The sequence below is a fragment of the Molossus molossus genome, unplaced genomic scaffold (genome assembly GCF_014108415.1).
Source record: "Molossus molossus isolate mMolMol1 unplaced genomic scaffold, mMolMol1.p scaffold_m16_p_9, whole genome shotgun sequence".
Lineage (NCBI taxonomy): Eukaryota > Metazoa > Chordata > Mammalia > Chiroptera > Molossidae > Molossus > Molossus molossus.
Window position 1 is genome coordinate 75,620,536 of NW_023425403.1, and position 19,474 is coordinate 75,640,009.

General features: G+C 33.5%; 1 pseudogene; it reads left to right on the forward strand.

Annotated features, from left to right (window-relative positions):
- The first annotated feature begins 272 nt into the window (after positions 1–272).
- Positions 273–423, forward strand: LOC118623118 (annotated as a pseudogene).
- Positions 424–19,474: the final 19,051 nt, after the last annotated feature.

The following is a 19,474-nucleotide window of genomic DNA, read 5'->3' on the forward strand; positions in this document are numbered from 1 at the left end:
TTCACTCTATAGTACCAAACTGTTTAGAGAGAAATTGAGACACCAATTTTTTTTTTTTAACTAATGAGAAAATGCATGGAAAGAGGATTTTAATGGCCATTTTTAGGAAGAAATAATAATGAGTTTCACTTCAGAAAATGCTATAAAAGATTAACACTTTAAAACAGGGTACCATTTTTATTTACCAGAATAAGTAGCATAATTTAAATTTGGTACAGACTTCAAATCTGCAAAGATGATAACATATATCACATTGTAAAATAGTACTAGCAATACTTACCTGGCAGGGGAGATAACATGATCACGAAGGTGGTTTTCCCAGGGCGAGGCCTATCCATTGCACTCGGATGTGCTGACCCCAAATGTGGGAAACTCAACTGCATAATTTGTGGTAGTGGGGGACTGCATTCGCACTCTCCCCTGGAAACAAACAAATAAATAAAATAAAATAGTACTAGTGTTCATACTCATAATCTAAATTCAGCAAGAATAGTTAAAATGTGTATCACCAGAGAAAACATTTAGAATATTGATTATTTCTCTCTCTTTAAAGGTTTCCCTTTTAGTCTATCTGCAATATCTAAACAAGCCAACTATGGATAATGACTTCTATTTTCATAAAAAAAACATAAGATAGATCAAACTTTAATTCTGTTTATGATGTTATTTGTTCTAAATAATAGTTGCTCACATGCCTTTCAAAAGGATAAAATATCCAAATTATCCAGACTCTTATTTTATTTTCCCATCGTAAGTCTCATTTCTTCATATCCTTCACTGAAGTCCTACTGATTTAACCCCAAAGCAACTCATAACTGTCTTCTTTCTACCGGTGTTGTGCACCTTACTCTATACTTATTGATGAAACCTTCTCTATAGCATTTCAAACTCAACTATATATCAGATTCCTCAACATATAGGTTAATGCAATGCAAATTCTGAGCCTGTCTGCTGGGTTCTGACATCACTGTATTCATTCTTTAAGAGACCTTGAGTTGATCTGATGCAAACTCTGTCTAATTTTGCAAACGTGGCTGCCACTTCCAGAGCCCTGGTCACAGGGCACAGTTAACATTGTTCTTTTCTGACTGTAAAACTCTCCTGAGAGCTGTGTCCACAGAGAAAATTTACTGATAAATAAACAGCTTATGAACAGATGCTTAGCCTTGCCAGTGAGGAGTTGCTTAGGAAGGAATTATGCATGTGACCAGATCTTGAAAAATAATGACTCATTTTCAAAATAGCCTAGATTTACTTATGTTCCTTTTATGTTAAAAAACAAACAAACAAAAAACAGCATAATTTGAATTTCTTCACAAATCTAATCCATTAGAACACCGTTTTTGTATTTTCCTCTTCTTAAACTTCTCAGATATAATAATAGAAAGAATTTAGAAACAATGGGATAAAAATACCAACCAAGTCACCCAAATATAACAAAGTTCCATCATTATTTTTAAAACTTATCTGTGTCATTTATATTCTAAAATTACTTAGGAATTGTCTTCAGTGACTTGTGGAAGTTACACTAAGATGTTAAGCCAGATATTCATTTTGAGAATTACCTTCTTTATTTTCAAATCATTAACATTACATTAACACTATGATGGTTTTTAGTTCCTTGAATATTTATAATCACTATAAATGTTTAAATTGTTTTTAATATGTCTACAATAAAAATAAAAATAATATAAACAACTTTTATTACTACTAGATGCCTTTCCATTTCTTTTTGATGTATAACTAAATTTTCTAGGTCTAAAGAGTTAATCTAATTGCTATATGTAAAAATAACAAGGGAAATATTATTGGAATTTAAACAGTCAAAATCATTATAAGTAAATAAATTATCTTAAGATTACATTATTACTTCTTAACAGAATTAGAAATTACCCCATAGACTAATGTAAACAAATTATGAACAATGAAGTAAACTGAATAGTTTAATATAGTTTTGACATGTCATGAATTTTTTATTGATAAAATTTTATAAGCTAAAAATTATCCTTATTTTTAAAAATTTTTTAAGTCCTCACCCGAGGATATTTTTTTATTTATCTTCAGAGAGAGTGGGAGAAAGAGAAGGAGAGAGAGAGAAACATCAATGTGAGAGAGACACATTAATTGGTTGCCTCCCACACGACCCCAACCAGGGCTGGGGACTGAACTGCAACCAAAGTATGTGCCCTTGTCCAGAATCAAACCATGACTCTTTGGTCTGTGGGTTGCTGCTCTAACTGCTGAGCCAAACCGGTTAAGGCAAAATTATTCTTATTTTTAAATAATAACATAGTTGTGAGATAATTCTATCTTTAAAAGTATTATGCTCTTGCCCAGCTAGTGTGGCTCAGTGGTTGAGCATCGACTCATGCACCAAGAGATTACTAGTTTAATTCCCAGTTCAGGGCACATGTCCAGGTTGCGGTCTCAATACCCAGTAGGCATGTAAGAGGTGGCCAGTAAGTGTTCTCTCTCATCAGTGTTTCTCTCTCTCTCTCCTTCTCTCTTCCCTTTTCTCTAAAAAAAATCAATAAAGAAATTTTTAAAAAGTATTATGCCCAGCCAGTTTGGCTCAGTGGTTAAGTATTGACCCATGCACCAAGAGGTTGTCAGTTCAATACCCAGTCAGGGCACATGCCCAGGTTGTGGGCCTAGTCCCCAGTGTGGGGTGTGCAGGAGGCAGCCAATCAATGTTATCTCTCATTGATGTTTCTATCTCTTTCTCCCTCTCCCTCCCTCTCTTGCTAAAAATAAAATCAATAGAGGAAAAACAATTATTTTAAGTATTGCGCCTTTTTGGTGTCCAGTGTATTAGTGACATGCTTTCATTAACAGCTGATATAAATTCATTTGGAGTGAAATATTTTAAGACAAAAAAAAATTTCCCATTTAAAAGGGGGTTTAAATATTACTGACATTCATATGTGTGTTAATTTTTTGATACCCCTGGCTATTCCCAGAGGTTGTCCGTTTTTTGTTTTTTTTTTATTTACTTTTTCTCATTTGAATCTTAGCACCCATGTAAGTTATGATGCTCTAGCCTCATATTATTTGCAAGCTTGCCCAGAAATAAAGACCACTATTGAACAACCACAAAAGCAAAATGAGTATTTTAATGCCACAATCTTTCCTGTTGCAGGGAGCTTCTGCTGAAATGAATCAGGATTCAAGCTGTAGGATGAGACAGAAAATTAAACTATGTTGTTTGCCAGGATACTATGAGTTTATATTGATGTGTAACACGTTGAGTTGGAACACTGGAATTTCGTTTTAGTCTGTTGTGTATTTTGTAAAGACAGTTAACTATTCCCAGGCAGAATTGTTCAGTTATGTTAAATTTTGTTTTATGAAACATCATGGTTCCATTCATAATTTTGTCTTATTCTTCCAATTAGTATATACAACTTTCAGAGCTCTTGTATTTGGAAGGCAGGAAGGGCCCAGACATCGAAATAGTGCCTTATTAATACTGTTTTATTTTTAACTAAATCTATATCAAGCTTGTGGATTAAACAGAATACATTCCTAAATTTAAAAAGTATTTTTTCCTTTTTAAGTCAAAACAGAAATATCAATGTTTTCATTTTAAAACAATTCATGTTTCAAATAGAATTATTTTTCTTTACAATACTTTATTCTTAATAGTTTTTCTTACACTAATGATCATTTATAATCCATAAGGAGAAATTCATGACCAGGCTAAAATGTGTCTTTACTTACATATCATAAGGTACATATATATTCCATGAGTATTTAAAAAGAAATAATTGAAATGATGTATGAATAAATGTTTTACAGTTTATTAACTTTTTTATTATATATGTATAGTACTTTAAAACTCAGGGAAAAATAGCTACCTAATAAAGGTATAAAAATGAAAAAGAATAATTTATTCACAGAGAATATGCAAATTGCTTTTATTTTTGAATGCTAACCATTTTATATAACTAAAAATATGCAAAATAAACCAAACTAAGACAACGTTTTTTTTATATTGATAATTAAGGACCAAAACTTTAATTTACATTGTTAGTGAATATGTGAAGAAGGTAAACTTCCTTGGAGGATAATTTGGCAGTATCTATCAAACTTTAAAATGCATATAACTTTTGCTCTGGCTGGTGTGGATCAGTGGATAGAGTGTCAACCTGTGCACTGAAGTGCCTTGGTCTTGAATCTCAGTCAAGGGCACATACCTAGTTTACAGGTTCAATCCCTGGCCTGTGTAGGAGGCAACCAATTTATGTAACCAATTTATGTGTCTCTCTCACATAGATGTCTCTCTCTCTCTCTCTCTCTCTCTCTCTCTCTCTGCTTCCCTTCCACTCTCTCTACAAAAAAAAATCAATGGAAAAATATCCTCGACTGAGGCTTAAAATATATATATATATAAAACTTTTTTTTTTTTTACTTCGTTGATTTTAGAGAGAAAGTAAGGGAAAGTTTGAGAGAGATAGAAACATCGATGAGAGAGAACATAGATTGGCCACCTCCTGCATGCCCCCACTGGGGATCAGGCCCACAACCTGGGCATGTTCTCTGACTGGGAATCAAACTGGTAACCTCTTGGTGCATGGGTCGATGCTCAACTACTGAGCCACACCAGCCAGGAAAACATATAACTTTTGATACAGCAGTGAAACTTCCTGGAATTTCTATTAAAGATAGATATTATAACGTAAGAAATCATTGTTGCAAAAAACAAACAAACAAACAAACAAAAAAACAACACAGATAATGCTATACTTGCTAAAGATGGAAACAACAAAATATTCCTAAAAAAAAGTTAAACATAGTTGGTATCCTGTGATGTGATACCATATTACTCTTTTGGTGGTCTGCCCAGATCCTTTTTGACAACCAGGAAAATTCGTTCCCCAAGTTGAGTTTGGGTTGCCAACTGCTTATAATGTTTCCACTGAAATAGTTTTCATAGTTGTAATAACCTCACTGGGGAGATTATATTTCCATCTGGGAGTTACAAGTACACTTCTTGCCATTACTTACAGATCCTGCAGTACGAAATCAGGCCTCCTTGCTTTAAGATGAGACAACTCTGTGGTGGCACTGATGCTCAGGAAATTCCCATGGAATCAAGTTAGACTTCAGCTAAAATGTTATTTTCTTAATTAACCATGACAAAGAAACAAGCCCATTTTACCCCTTGCAGTTTTCTAATCTATAAGTATACTTTTATTTGAAAACTGTCATTTCAGTTACATTTTTTCATTTAAATTAAGACTGGATTTTAAAGTGGCCCTTATAAATTGGAAAAAGTGAAAGTGAAAGATTTTACTTCCCATGGAAAATTAGGTCACAGACATTTTGCCAGGATTCCTTTGTCCAATTTGTTTTGGACCAATATTTCTTCTTATAAATACAGGAGTTGGAACAGAGTTAATTATTGTACTATTTATTAATTATTGTATTATTTTTATACAAACAATTATAAACCTACTTTTTCCCACCCCTATTTATCAGCAATTAATATGAGTTACAGAAAGACACCATCACAGTGATTATTTAAATTTTAATAACTACTACTCATTAAAAGTGTTCTCTTTTTTTACAATATGTTTTCCATGTAAACTCTCAGAAGGGGAAATTTTTTTTATTTAAGTAATTTTGGTTGCTGCACTTTGCAGGTCACAGTTAATTATAGAATCAATATATAGCTTCCAGATGGTCAAGCTACTAAAGCCATGAAGGTATGTTATCACATTAGTCAAGGTTATATTTCTGAGGCCCAAAGGAATGGAGAAGAAATTAGTTTACTTTTTAAATTTTAATACCATGGAATTGCCACATTATTATAGAAAAAAATTATTGTGATTACAATGATGATGTTGTTCTAAGCATTATATGGGTATTCACTTAACCTATTATTCACAAAAACCATATTGATCATATTGATTGAATTCGTTTTTCATGTCTATAACACTAAAAATGTCTGTTAGTAATGTACATATACTTAATTCAAATTTGAAATTAATTTGAACATATTTTATATATTCATAGCTCTCAATCTGACTTCAAAAGTGTTATTGAATACATATGTATGCATATATACATAAATAGTTTACTTTAAAATCTGTTACATTACAAAATTAATAAGGATTTATGCAATAAAATATTTCTTAGTTTTTTGTCCAAGATCACACCACTATTTATGATCTATAAAAAATATTTATTTAATATCGATATATTTGAGTTTAAATATGGTGAATAAAATAGTCATGTCTTTATTGAATAGTTTAAATTTCAAAGAAGCAGATTGACATTAATCAAATAATCACACAAAATATATAATGCAAAATGTGAATAGGTACTACAGAGATGGAGAAGAAGGAGCTATGAAGTACATAATAGGTAGCCCAGTAATATTCTGGTGGGTGGGATGGGTCAGAAAATACTTTCCTGGTTTCTGTTTGCATTTACAAATATCACACATTGATTCATGTTTGCAGTTTAAATCTCTGAAAACATGCCTTGAATTGTGGTTCTAAGGACACTGATTTCACTTCTTATTCTTTCTTTTTTTTCTGTGATGGGTCCAACAAACATGGCACTAGGCCAATTGTTAGGAGTTCATCCTTCAGTTAAATTAGAAGCACATAGAATATCTTGCAAATATGTGATTTCCAAAATCCCCTTCAATGCCATTGAAGACAATACATTAATTCGGTGTTTATGTATAGTAGAGCAATTAATAAAATCCCTGTCCCTAAAGAATACATATTTTTTTGTGTATGTGTGAGAGAGGCCCATACACATGCTCATGTGCGCGCGTGCGCGCACACACACACACACACACACACGCTATAAATTGAGGAAGAGGAAAATGTCTATATTATGAACTATATATCTACTATAATTATAATGCCTTTCTCACAATTATTAACTGGTGGGACAATCCCATTTTCTTTGGATGATTTTTAAAATAAATTTTAATTGCTAATATTGAGTTTGTTCATTTATTTCTCTTAAAATACATTATATGAAATTGATTTTCAAAACAGCAAGCCCTAAACTTCCAATTATTTCAGTACAATTTGTATTGAGAAATTATAATATCAAATTTGAAAGATTGGTGCTACTGTAAATGGTGGTAAAAGCAATGACTTTATCTCAATGGTTTATGAAATATAAATCTCTCTCACAAACACAAAGAAAAATAAAATGTAATTTGCTTAAAACAAAGCTAAGATTTTTAAATATATGTGCCATAGTTGCTCCCCAAGTAGAATCAAATTGGTACAGTTCCAAGATAATCCATAACTATACTATGCACAAGAAATATTTTTTCAAATTAGAATTGACCTTTAAGAGACATATTTTAAAACATCTTAAGTGTCATTTTGGCTCATTTCTTCTCACTGGCATCAATGTCACATTAAATTAGACAGTTTAAGCTGTCAACAAAACTATCTGTATTTAAATTTTATTTTGTGTGTTCATCAAGAAAAAATGCTTTTAGTCAGCTTTGGAATCTAGGGAAAAAAGTCAGCCTCAAAGTATTTGGCTATTTACATAGAGTTTGTGTACTTCATTCATCCATTACCTATCTGGCAACTTTGTTAGAAAAATTATAAATGATCCTTGAAGAGGATTGATGAGGCGTGATTACTCAAACATTCACATAATTACTTAAATGCAAGTATTTAAATAGGCTCTGTCTATGCTTATATACAGTAATGAATTAAATATCTTGATTTAAAATGCATATAACATTTTATTAAAGTAATAATATTGTTTAAATATTTATTCTCTGTATATTTCTGGACTGATACTCAACTAGAATGTCAATTAACAAAATAAAATGCTAAATATGTATCAGTAACGCATTTTGTCTTTAAGGAAAAAATCAGGCTCGTGAATGTTCACTTTGTCCACACAACGAAGTGGAAAATGCTCCATGCTCCTCCGACATCCCTGAGGATCTCTTTACTATTTTTTTACTTGTTGGCTTCTAGTGTGATTTCCTACACAACAGCAACACCCAGGTCTGTCTGGAGGCCTGCTTTGAGTAGCCGGAAATACTCTTTTTTCAGTTCAGGAAAAAATGGGAATTTATTTTCCTCTATGCATAATTTTTATTTATTTATGTTACGTGCCCCTAGCAGGAACCGAACCCGGGACTCTCTGGTTCGCAGGCTGACGCTCCAACCGCTGAGCCAAACTGGCCAGGGCTCCTCTATGCACAATTTAAACCATCCCTGAAGGGTTCAAAAGTATAAAATTCCAGTAATTGTATCCCTAATTGGAATAACTCAAAGATGTCACCTAAACCATCCTTAGAATTTTCTTCTTAAAATTTTTTTCTTTATTGATTTTGAGAGAGAGAGGGAGAGAGAGATATAGAAACATCAACGAGAGAGAACATCTATTGTCCTCCTCCTGCATGCCTCCCACTGGGGGTCAGGCCCACAACCTGGGCATGTGCCCTGACCAGGAATCGAACCAGTGACCTCTTGGTGCCTGGGTCGACACTCAACCTCTGAGCCACACTGGCCGGACTAGAATTTCTTATGGAGTTATTCAAATTATCCTCTGTGGACACAGCACCCTTTCTTGTCTTACTTTGCTACTTGGCTGCGAGTTTACCTTCTTAAAAATGAGTTTCACTCAAATCCTCATCTCAGGGCTTGTTTCTGGCGAACCCATATTTAGACATAACCTAATAAGGTGTTTAATGATAGGCAACTTTCATAAATGTCTAGGTGGAACATTGTTTTTAATAACACTTCTTCAACTTTCCTTCTATGAAAATCTGATACAATTTACTCAATAAATATTATTTGATAATTTCTAACTTTTCAGGGATTAATTAATGAGCTACTAATTTCCATGCTGGCATTCCCTTCAAACTGAGTAACTGGGCAGTGTTGTGATATCCTGGACAACACCATATGGAAGATAATCTCTGAGCAGCATGGAAAATATTATTTTCTGGATTAAGTCATTTGAAGATGAGAAAATAAAAGTTTAGCAGATCAAATATTTTCTTTTTTAAATGGTCACAAATATTATATGTATAATTATTTTGAAATTGGGCTATGACAGATCATACTTTTCAAGTTCATAAAACATTTTAGAAAATCAAAATTAGATTGACAATCCTCAGTCTTCTGATACTTTTAAATTTGTATACTTTCTCAATGAGATCAAGTCTCTTGCCTACACCAGCAGTTTAATCATATATATTCTCATTTATCCGAACACATAATATTCAAATCATTTACACTAGTTAACTATGTATTTTATAAGTTTTGGCTAATATCCTTCTTTTTCTAAATTATTTGTTAAAGAAGATGGAAGTAATACATGAATTAGGAGGAAACATTTTGTATATGCTATGTCATAATATTGCCTTCCTCAACCACTGAGTTACTCCTTTTGTTGCTCAACTCACATTTGAATATGTTAGTCAGAAATATGTATTTTTGCATTCTGTTGTGTATTTTGGAAGTAACCAATAAGTCTAGGCTACCCTTCTAGTAGAGTATATCTTAAGTAAATTAATAGCAATAAAAATAAGTAAAATTTTTTAGTGGTTTCTAACTTTCTTCATTGAATTTATCAGTAAAGGCAAAGTATAAATTTATTTTTATGTCTTCTTATTCCACTTGTTATGTATACTTATTTGTAATATGTAGGCATTTTGTTGACATTGGTTCTCTGAATATTTTGATATCTGTTTTCCAAAAATAGAAGCTACATGTCTGATTAACATGAGATTTTCTTTCCTTTTTAGTGAATCCCAAACGATATGAGGAATTTTTATCAAAATTCTCATCTATTAAATTATTTCTCTTTGGTAAAAATTAAGCCTACACCTTGCCAGTGTGGCTCAGTGGTTGAGCATCAACCCATGCACCAATAGGTCACTAGTTTGGTTGCTAGTCAGAGCACATGCCCAGTTGTGGGCCCAATCCCTAGTGGGGGGCATGCAGGAGGCAGCCAATCAATGTTCTCTCTCATTGATGTTTCTATCTCTCTCCCCCTTCCTCTCTCTCAAAGCAATAAAGGAAAAAATAATTAAGCCTAGCCCTGGCTAGTTTGGCTCAGTGGTCAGAGTCATTGGCCTGCAGACCAAGGAGTCGCAGGTTTGGTTCCGGTCAGGGGCACATACCTCAGCTGTGGTTTGCCCCAGGCCCGGGTCAGGGTCATGCAGGAGGCAGCCAATCGATGTGACTCTCTCTTACATGGATGTTTCTCTCCACCCCTCCCCCATCCCACCACTCTATCTGAAGATAATTGGAAAAACATCCTTGGGTGAGGATTAAAAAAACAACAACTAAGCCTAAACTTTTACTTCTTCTCATCAATTCTATTTCTTCAAAATGAAGAACTTATCAGGAAGTCAAGAATTTATCAATTACTCTGTTTTTACCCATTTTTATTTTATCATACTTAAATGTCAAAAGCAGGAAAATGAACAATGCATTATTTGTGTTTCTATGCAATTTGGTAACACAAATAGTATACTTTAAAGTAAATAAAAATGTAATCAGGAGTTGCAATAATGAATACTGTGGCTTCATTCAATAAATGGTGGCACAGAATTAAGCAAGACAACAATGTGCCTACTCTCATGGATCTTATACTTTAATGGGAAAAAATGAACATAAAGAGTAAATTAATCTATAAATAAGGCAATTCCTAAAGGAATTTAAACCAGTAATATACTAGAGCAGTAGCTGCTCATTCTAGCTACATATTAAATCTATCTGGTAAGATTTTTTTAAAAAAATATTGATGCTCTCAATTTATCCTTGCATTTCTTATTTAGTTGGCCTAGTGAGAGGGCCTAGGCATAGGTTTTCATTGATGTTTCGCTTTAAATTTTCCAGGCAATGCTATTTCGTAGGAATAATTTTGAACTGTAATAGAGAATTATAGGGACATGCAGACTACTTCAGATTTTTTGGTCCAGGGAAGGTATCTTTATGAAAGTTGCTTTTGAACAAATTATTTAATGATAAGGGGTTAAACATGAAAATCTGTGACCTAGTTCAGCACTTCTGAGGCAGACGAACCGTGGAGGTTGGGGGAACAGAGAGAAGGCTGGTGTGGCTGGAAAGTGATGAATGCTGAGAATGTATGTGATGAGGTCACAGAGATCATGGGCTCGGGCACGAGGTCCTGGTAAGCCACGGTGAGGAGTTTTGAATTTCTTCCAAGTATAATAGAAGGCCATTGAAGTGTTCTAACTTGGGTGATGTAATCTGATCTGTTTTAACAAGACGCGGGGCAGTTATATGAAGAATGAATGAAAGAAGTAACATATTGAAAGGAGAAGGTCATTTGAAGGCTGTTGTGTACTTAAGAAGAGAACTAACTCTTTAAAACTATAACCAGCCTGCCAGCATGTGCAAGATGCTCAATGGTATATGATAGCAATTTATAACAAAGCAGTCAGAAAGTCTTAGGCTAGTTTTTTCTGGCAAGTAGTAAGTTGGATGACTGATGAGCTGGACACAAACAAGATGACATTTCTCTACTGCAAAACTTCTTTGGTTGGCCTCACCTTAAATTACTGTAGCACTCAACTGCAAGAATTCCACAGAATGAAAAACACTGAACCACTCAGTCAAATCTCCCCCTTAAAATGTTTTATGCTCCTTTATCTAACAGGCTCTTTAAACTACCTTTAAAGTAAGGGTGTACATTTGTGAAGTTATATCTCTGTTATATCAGTTGAAGGAGAAACATCAGTGACTTCATTTCAACAACTAGAAAGCTCATGTGGTATTCCTACATTTTTTATTTCTGTGAGTTCCTCATGAAAGGTATTTAAAAACAGTATAAATTTCTTATCATCAAAATATTATTTTTTGTTGTTTGGTTGAAGCTCAAAATGACACACTTGATCGGCTCATACATAAAGTTAATTCTAAGTCCAATTGTAATAGACAGAATTTTAATAAAAAAATAATAATTATTATTATTTGATAACTAACATTCATTGAGTCTTTACTGTTTGCTGAAAAGGTGTTACTATCCATTGAGCACATTTTAAAGCACTTTACAAGTAATAACATTTACTTTTTATGACTCATAAGGATTCATTCTTTTCTAAGTTTATGTAACTTCCTTGATTCATACACATTTAAAAAATGCCTGCAATTAATTATAAGATACACAATGGTACATCCCATGATAAGAAATACTAGAAGATGAGTATCATCTGTCATTACAAAATAAAGATGCTTCATTAATTTATGCTTCAAAAGATTTAGCTTTGCAACATTTACTAATAAGGTTTTGAAATGTAAATTATTTGACTCCTTCTTATCTATCTATTTTTAAAGATACTGCTTGTCCTGAAAAGCTTATAGTGCTCTCAATGAGCAGAGTTTGACAAGGATAACAGCAGAAATTAACTCTCGGGCAATAGGTTGGTGTCAGGATCAGTGGTATGGTTGTTTTGGAGTGAGTCACTAGCAGACAGAGCCTACCAACCAAATACTACTTCAGGAAATTTCCTCCAGGTTTTAAAAAACAAATTTTGGAAACCAAGGCAATAATTTCAAATACAACATCTCATATTAGTAATTTATTGGAAAGGTAAAGGATGATTTTACATTTGCACCAACTGTTTAATATTATATGTTGGTGATCAAGAGAAACAGGCTCCATTTGTCGCTCTTCCTATAGGGGACATATCTATGGCTTTGTACAGAGATTATTCTCTTTGCCTAAAGCATTGTCATTAAAACAAAGTATAACAAAAAACTTAATACTAAAAAGTACTACGTAAATTTATTTCCAAAAGATGAACATGAATCATCATAATTATCTTTTTTTTTGTCATTATCACTGATTATTAAGCATAAAAATTGTGCTAGTATCTATTTTCGCAATTCATACATAGTACCTCTTTCAATTATGGCAACCATGTTATTAAAGGGGTGTTGCCATTTTCACAATTTTAAAATTATAAAACTTGCCAAGGTCACACAGTTGGTAAGGTGAATTTATTTGCAAGTACTAACATTCTGAATATAAATGTGAGAATTGGAAGGAAGACTGTGACTCTAATTCTATATTTTAAAAAATAATAACAACTAATAAATAGAGAAAGAGACAGGGATAGAGACATGAGAAAAAGAATGAGAGGTGGAGAGAGAAAAAAGGATTCTGGTGCCATTAGACTAACATTTTAATGGTTTATTATACTATTTTGGAATATGGTACATTTTTATAGTTTACATTTTCCGTTTAGTATCTCAGATACCCTGACCGTTATGGGTCAGTTGTTTGAACATCGTCCTGTACACTGACAGGTCTCCAGCTAGATTCCTGGTCAGGGCACATGCCCAGGATACAGGCTCCGTTGCTGGTTGGGTGTGTGTGGGAGGCAACCAATCGATGTTTCTCTCTCTCTCTTCTTTCCTCTCTGTCTAAAAACAATAGAAACATATTTTTTAATTATCATTTCTTTAAAAAAAATCTCAAAAATGGTTATGTCATACCAGACCAATTGTTTACTCAGTTTATTATGTCTAATCATAACAAGAAGAATATATTACGAGAAGCCATGATAATTATCCTCTAACACATCAACCTTATGTTGTCAGTGATCTCAATCATCATGAGCTTTCACAGATCACCTGTATGGAGTTATTTTTACTCAACTAATAAGAATTCATTTAAAATGTATTCTTCCTCTGCAATTATGGATAATACGTATCCCTGTGAAAAAAGACTAACATTTCAACTGTTTGGTTGTTCTAGGGAATAGGACACCCAAAAGTTTAAGGTCCAAGCATATTCAATTGTTTGCTGCTTTCTTTTATGAATAGAATAAAAAACTCAAAATTCCAAGATCCTGGGATTAGATGAAATGGAGCAATGTGATTTTGGTGAACCATTTCTAAAGGACATGATGTTTTTCTTCCTACAAAGTGAGATGAATAATGACATTTTTTTTCCCCTGCAGCCTTTTGAATATTAATGCTGGGCTATAGTTCTCACATTGAAAAATGTTTACTGACTGAAATTTTCAACCAAACTCTCAGTGTTACTGGCCCTCTGTTTCTACCCTACAGAGAAAAAAGGAGATAACCCTTGAAGACATTGAACTGAGTAATTTATAAGCTCTAACTTGTTTATTTACATTTTCATTAGTTATCTGTTTCATGTATTATTCTTAAAGAGATATTACAAACAAATAAGGACACTCATTAGACTATAAGAGAACTTCAAATATTGTATCTCCATCTCTTATTTTCAGAAAAGAAGTCATCAAATAAATCTTAGAAACAAGGAAAAAAATAAACCTCAGAGCTCATAAATAATGAGGATATGGTAGAGCCTGAATTTGTATAAGATATTCAGCATTTTTACTTGACCTCAACTTAAACTATTTTATATATAAGCTTTTTAAAGATTTAACTCATTTTTAATTAGCATGAGATAAGAAAGCCAGTTTGAAAATAATAAAACAGATAAAATATACTTCTATATAGCCACTCTCTTTTCAAGTTTTTACCTTTAAAATATCTAAACAAATTACTCTCCCATTCTATGAAAACTATTCTCAAGTTTTCTTCAATACCATTCTCTTCAGTGTGCTCGGAAGCCATTTCTCCGATATAGTGCTCCTGGAAGTAACATCATGAACCAGCCACTATGCTGGGCAGCCGGAGTGCCTCAGTAAGTAGGCCTTTTCTCAACATTTCATTTGTGGTTCCAAACAGGACTGATGCTCTCTGAGCCATTAACAGTCTCTTGGATTCATGTTTAAATTGCTTATCCAAAACCAGCATTATTACTGAGCTCCGAGCAAGTCAAGCAAAAGCAATAGGCCTAGTAACTGTTTTGAAAGGCATTTTTTTCTAAGATTCTGTTTGTGAAAGGTGATTCTTCTCTAGCCATAAGAGAAAAAAAAAAAACACAACAACAAAAAACACATTAAGTTAAAATATGGATGATGTTCTTAAGAGAACGTTTGCAGGTCACATGTGTTCAGCATATCATCAAAGACTCAATCAAGGTATAGATTTAAATTTGACAAACAGGAAGAAAATAGATCCTTTATTTTAGAGCTAGTGGTATAAGGAGCATTCTGACAAGTGATTTTTCTTAACTTTCTCCCATTCCCACTCTACCAAACATATACAGAAAGCCAAAATATTCCTAAATAAAAGATTAACATTTGCCAAATAACATCAGAACTCTTGGAGTAAAATGGGTCCAATGTTCTCATTTAGAACATAAAAGTAATAATCACTGTTTTGAGCTGAACTGCATCATTGCTTCCCTTTAAAAAAAAAAAAAAAAGTATATTGAAGTCCTAACCTGCAGTACCTCAGAATCTGGCTATATATTAGGGATAAAAATCTTAACAAAGGTAATTAAGTTTAAAATGAGGTCATTAGGAGAGTGCCCTAATTCAATAGGTCCTTGTATGTCCTTATAAGAGGAAATTTGAGAGTAGACATATACAGATGGAGGATGATGGGAAGACGTAAGGGAATGATAACCATGTATAAGCCAGAGAGTCTTGGAATAGATCCTCTCTTCATGGCTCTCAGAAGTAACCAACACTGTAAACATTTGATCTCAGACTTCTAGCTTCCAGAACATGAGGAAATGAATTTCTGCTATTCAATTCACCCCATCTGTGATACTTTATCACAACAGCCCTAGGAAAATAATTCAATTACTGTAAAGAAATATACTCTAGAATTAGATAGCAGATACATTTGTATTGTTTCATAGTTGTTTTTTTTTTTCTGATTATCATCACTGTTACCATTATTATCAAAGTAATAGAATCATACAAATAAATGTACATTTTAAACACACACACTAGTGCTGTGTGAAAGTAAATATACAACTAGACACATAATTCTATTCATTTGGGGGTGGTATATCTGTGTGTGTGTGTGTGTGTGTGCTTAACAAAGCTATATTTATGCATGAAATAAAGTTAAACATAATATGTCGAATTTAACTGCCTCTTGACTTCTACCTATATAACATAGGAACTCAATTTCTATGTAAAAGACTTCTCTCCCCTAGTCATGTCTGGTAGTCCTTTGGGAAGTTTAATGTATAATCACAAATACTATTTATATTTTTCTTATCTTTCTTCCATATTGATCCCCTTTGTGATGTCAGCTACTTACAAGTCATCTGACAGCCGGCCTTACCGCTGTCAGTGTTGCCTCTGGCCTGTTAAGACGAGTTCCTGAGCCTGGAGGATCCCCAATGGCATTGCCTGTTCCTTCCTCTCTGTGCAAAAACGTTAAGAATGTCCCTCTGCCCTTCCCACTTCCCAATTTTCCTGTCTTATTCTCATGACATGAATTAATCAAGTTGAGTTCTTATAACCTCTTTCTTTCAGGAACTCTGAAATATTCTATAAAGAAGAGATGTCAAGTTGGCTCTTGTGTCCAAGTGCCTGTTTACTGATCTTTTCCATGAAGGTTCCATTTCCTCTAAAAAACATGTTATATCTATATATATCCTTGAGGTACAAGCACACACAAGTTCTGGCCTCTCTAAATATTTTTCCATGAACATTACTATTTTTGGTGCAACCCCAAATCCTATTGCATGCCTTTCTATGAATGCATCTATCCACCTACATAAATCTTCATTACCAATCTGATGGACAGTATCATGTATTATGTATAATACATCAATAATAAAAATTATAAGCTCATATCTGCAATCACAATGTTTATAAATAAATTGGACACAGGTAAGACTTTATACCTAACAGAGAGGTCCTTTAGTGTTTGAGATAAGATATAAATATTATTACTGATTGAGTTGTTTTTCATACTGCCAAAATGACTTAATAAGACACACTTTAGCCCTGGCCAGTTTTGCTCAGTGGTTAGAGCATCGGCCTGCAGTCCAGAGAGACCCTGGTTCAGTTCCCGCTAAGGGCATGTACTTCAGTTGCAGTTTGTCCCTGGCCCTGGTTGGGTCATGCGGATGGCAGCCACTCAATGTGTCCCTTTCATGTTGATGTTTCTCTCTCTCTCTCTCTCTCTCTCTCTCTCTCTCTCTCTCTCTTTCTCCCCCTCCTACTCTATCTGAACAAAATATGGAAAAATGTCCTCGGGTGAGGATTTAAACAAAACAAAACAAAAAAGACACACTTTATACATAGTAGGGAATTACTTAACAATTCTTTCTGGGAATGAGAAATGAAATAAACCATTTACATGTCATGCCTATAAAAGCACTTTCCAATTTTAGGTGTTTAAACAGTATCTATCTACAATTGATAGGCAAATGAAGATAACTATAACAGAAATCCATTTTCTGGTGCACAGCAAATAGACAGCACTGAGGCATTTTCCCTGGAGTGATAAATAATATTTTACTACTCTGATTGAAACAAAATTTAATTTGTAGTTTGACTGAACCATAGTTTTCTCTTATCTGCGCCAGTTCTCCTTTATTTGCATGGATAGTCAAGAAACTACTGCATTATAATTGAAAAAAAAAAATGTTTAGCTGAAGTCCAAATCAATGTGTTAAAATAAGGCCTACCTCACATGGGTACACAGGTGAAGTATCTAGGAATTGTCAAGAGGTATAAATCAAAAGGTGTTTAAATTTCAAGATCCCTTAACTACATGAGGCGTTTCTTTGTTGATGTCTACTTTCAGTCTCAGTAGACTGTTTTAACATGCTTATTGTGTAGAATCTTGTCAGATTTATGGCACATTCGCTCACCACTAATCCCATAAATTTGTAAGGCTTTCATTTACCCTGATTCAGATTGTTTTTTTTTTCTATCTGCATTAATTGGAAGGTGTCCTTCCATGTAAATTAAGGTTTGCTCAGAATAATTTTGAGACTGTAAAACAGAAAAGAGAGATTAGATAAATAGTAAAGTTTTGCTTCCAGTGACAGACCAAAAAAAAGGCCAGTTATTTTGTATAGTCTCCAATCACATGTATAAAGATTTGGCTTTCAAAATGCCAATTCTCTCAGAAGAGAATAAGTTAAAACTTATGCTTCTCACATTCATAATTCTCTGAAAAATAATCGAGCATTTAATGCTTGATAAACTATCCACATTGTCATGAGATGCCCTAGATGATAAGATATAAAGACTGCTGATTACTTTCTAGCAGTGTTATAAAATGTTTTGGGACATATTTTGCCTGTAATCCTTCAATCTGAAACAAGTAACATGTATAGTTTTATATGGCCCAGTTCTTATTTTACAGCGATTTGATAAATATTTTTCTTGTATGTAATTTGATAAACAGAAAAATGATTGAACCGGGCCACTGTTTCTCATCGTTTCTTTTAATGTAGACACTAAAGATACAGCAGTGAACCTGGAATGCATCAATACAATAACCATGGTAACTGGGTGGTATTCAAGCATTTCTTCTCTGTACACATTTTAGGGAAATAGTGTGACAGAGTATTTTACAAGTAGCCAACATAATATAAAGCAGCATTCTGGGACACACTATAGAATGTCATGTCCTGTAATGAAGTATGTGTTATAAAATTTATTGAACTGGGAGGATTTTTCTCAGGCTTTATCTTTGTGAAGGGCAATCAGGGATACTCCAAGGATAGAATAGGAAGACCATTTAAGAAGCCATAGTTACAGAAAAAGGCCTTTGATGTACAGACTGAAAAATCAGCTTAACTTCTGGTCTTATTTCTGACTATCTCCGAAGCTATATTGATGACAGTGTCCTTCCCTACTTTTTACTAGCTGAAGGTTGCCTGTTTTCAACTGAAACATTCACTTTAGAGATATCTAAAAAATCACATAGAAATAAGGAAGCAAACCAAGAAAAAGCAGAAACATGACAACTAAACTTTTTCTGAGGATAAACACATGTAATTGGTCTCTGTTGCTGTGTTTCCTTAGAAGTGCATGAAGTCTTACATTCTTTACTGGCAGCTCTTATTCTGTATACATGTTCTTATATTTGCATATAATCAAGAATAAAATTGTGTCTCTCTATTACACAAAATATATTAATATATTGAGCTCCCACAAGTTTAACAGGACTCAAAACAGACCCAATCAGTTTCTTGAGGCTTTTAGCACTTTTCAATTAATTTAAAAAGACAGAAGAAAAGAAAGATTCAAACAAAATAGCTAAATAAGTAAGATAAGTGATATGAGCAAAAAGCTAAGCTTCTTATGAGAAAAAGTAATAAAGGAGTCTCAGTGTCTCTTGAGATCTGAGAAAATGTCCTTAGAACACGACACGGCAGCTAAGGGGGTGTTCAGGGCAGTCGAGGGTGGGAGACGGATGGTAAAATCCTGGTAATGTTCGAACTGTGAAGAAATGTATCATTACAAAATGTATTGATAAGTCAGGGATATTAGTCTAAGATTCTAAATATGTTAATGCTTTAATATAATTTAATTATGCAAACTTCTATGGTGACCATCAGTTAAAGGAGATGATTATGTGGAGAGAAACCACTACTGGAAGGAATGGAGGGGGGCATGCAACATTAA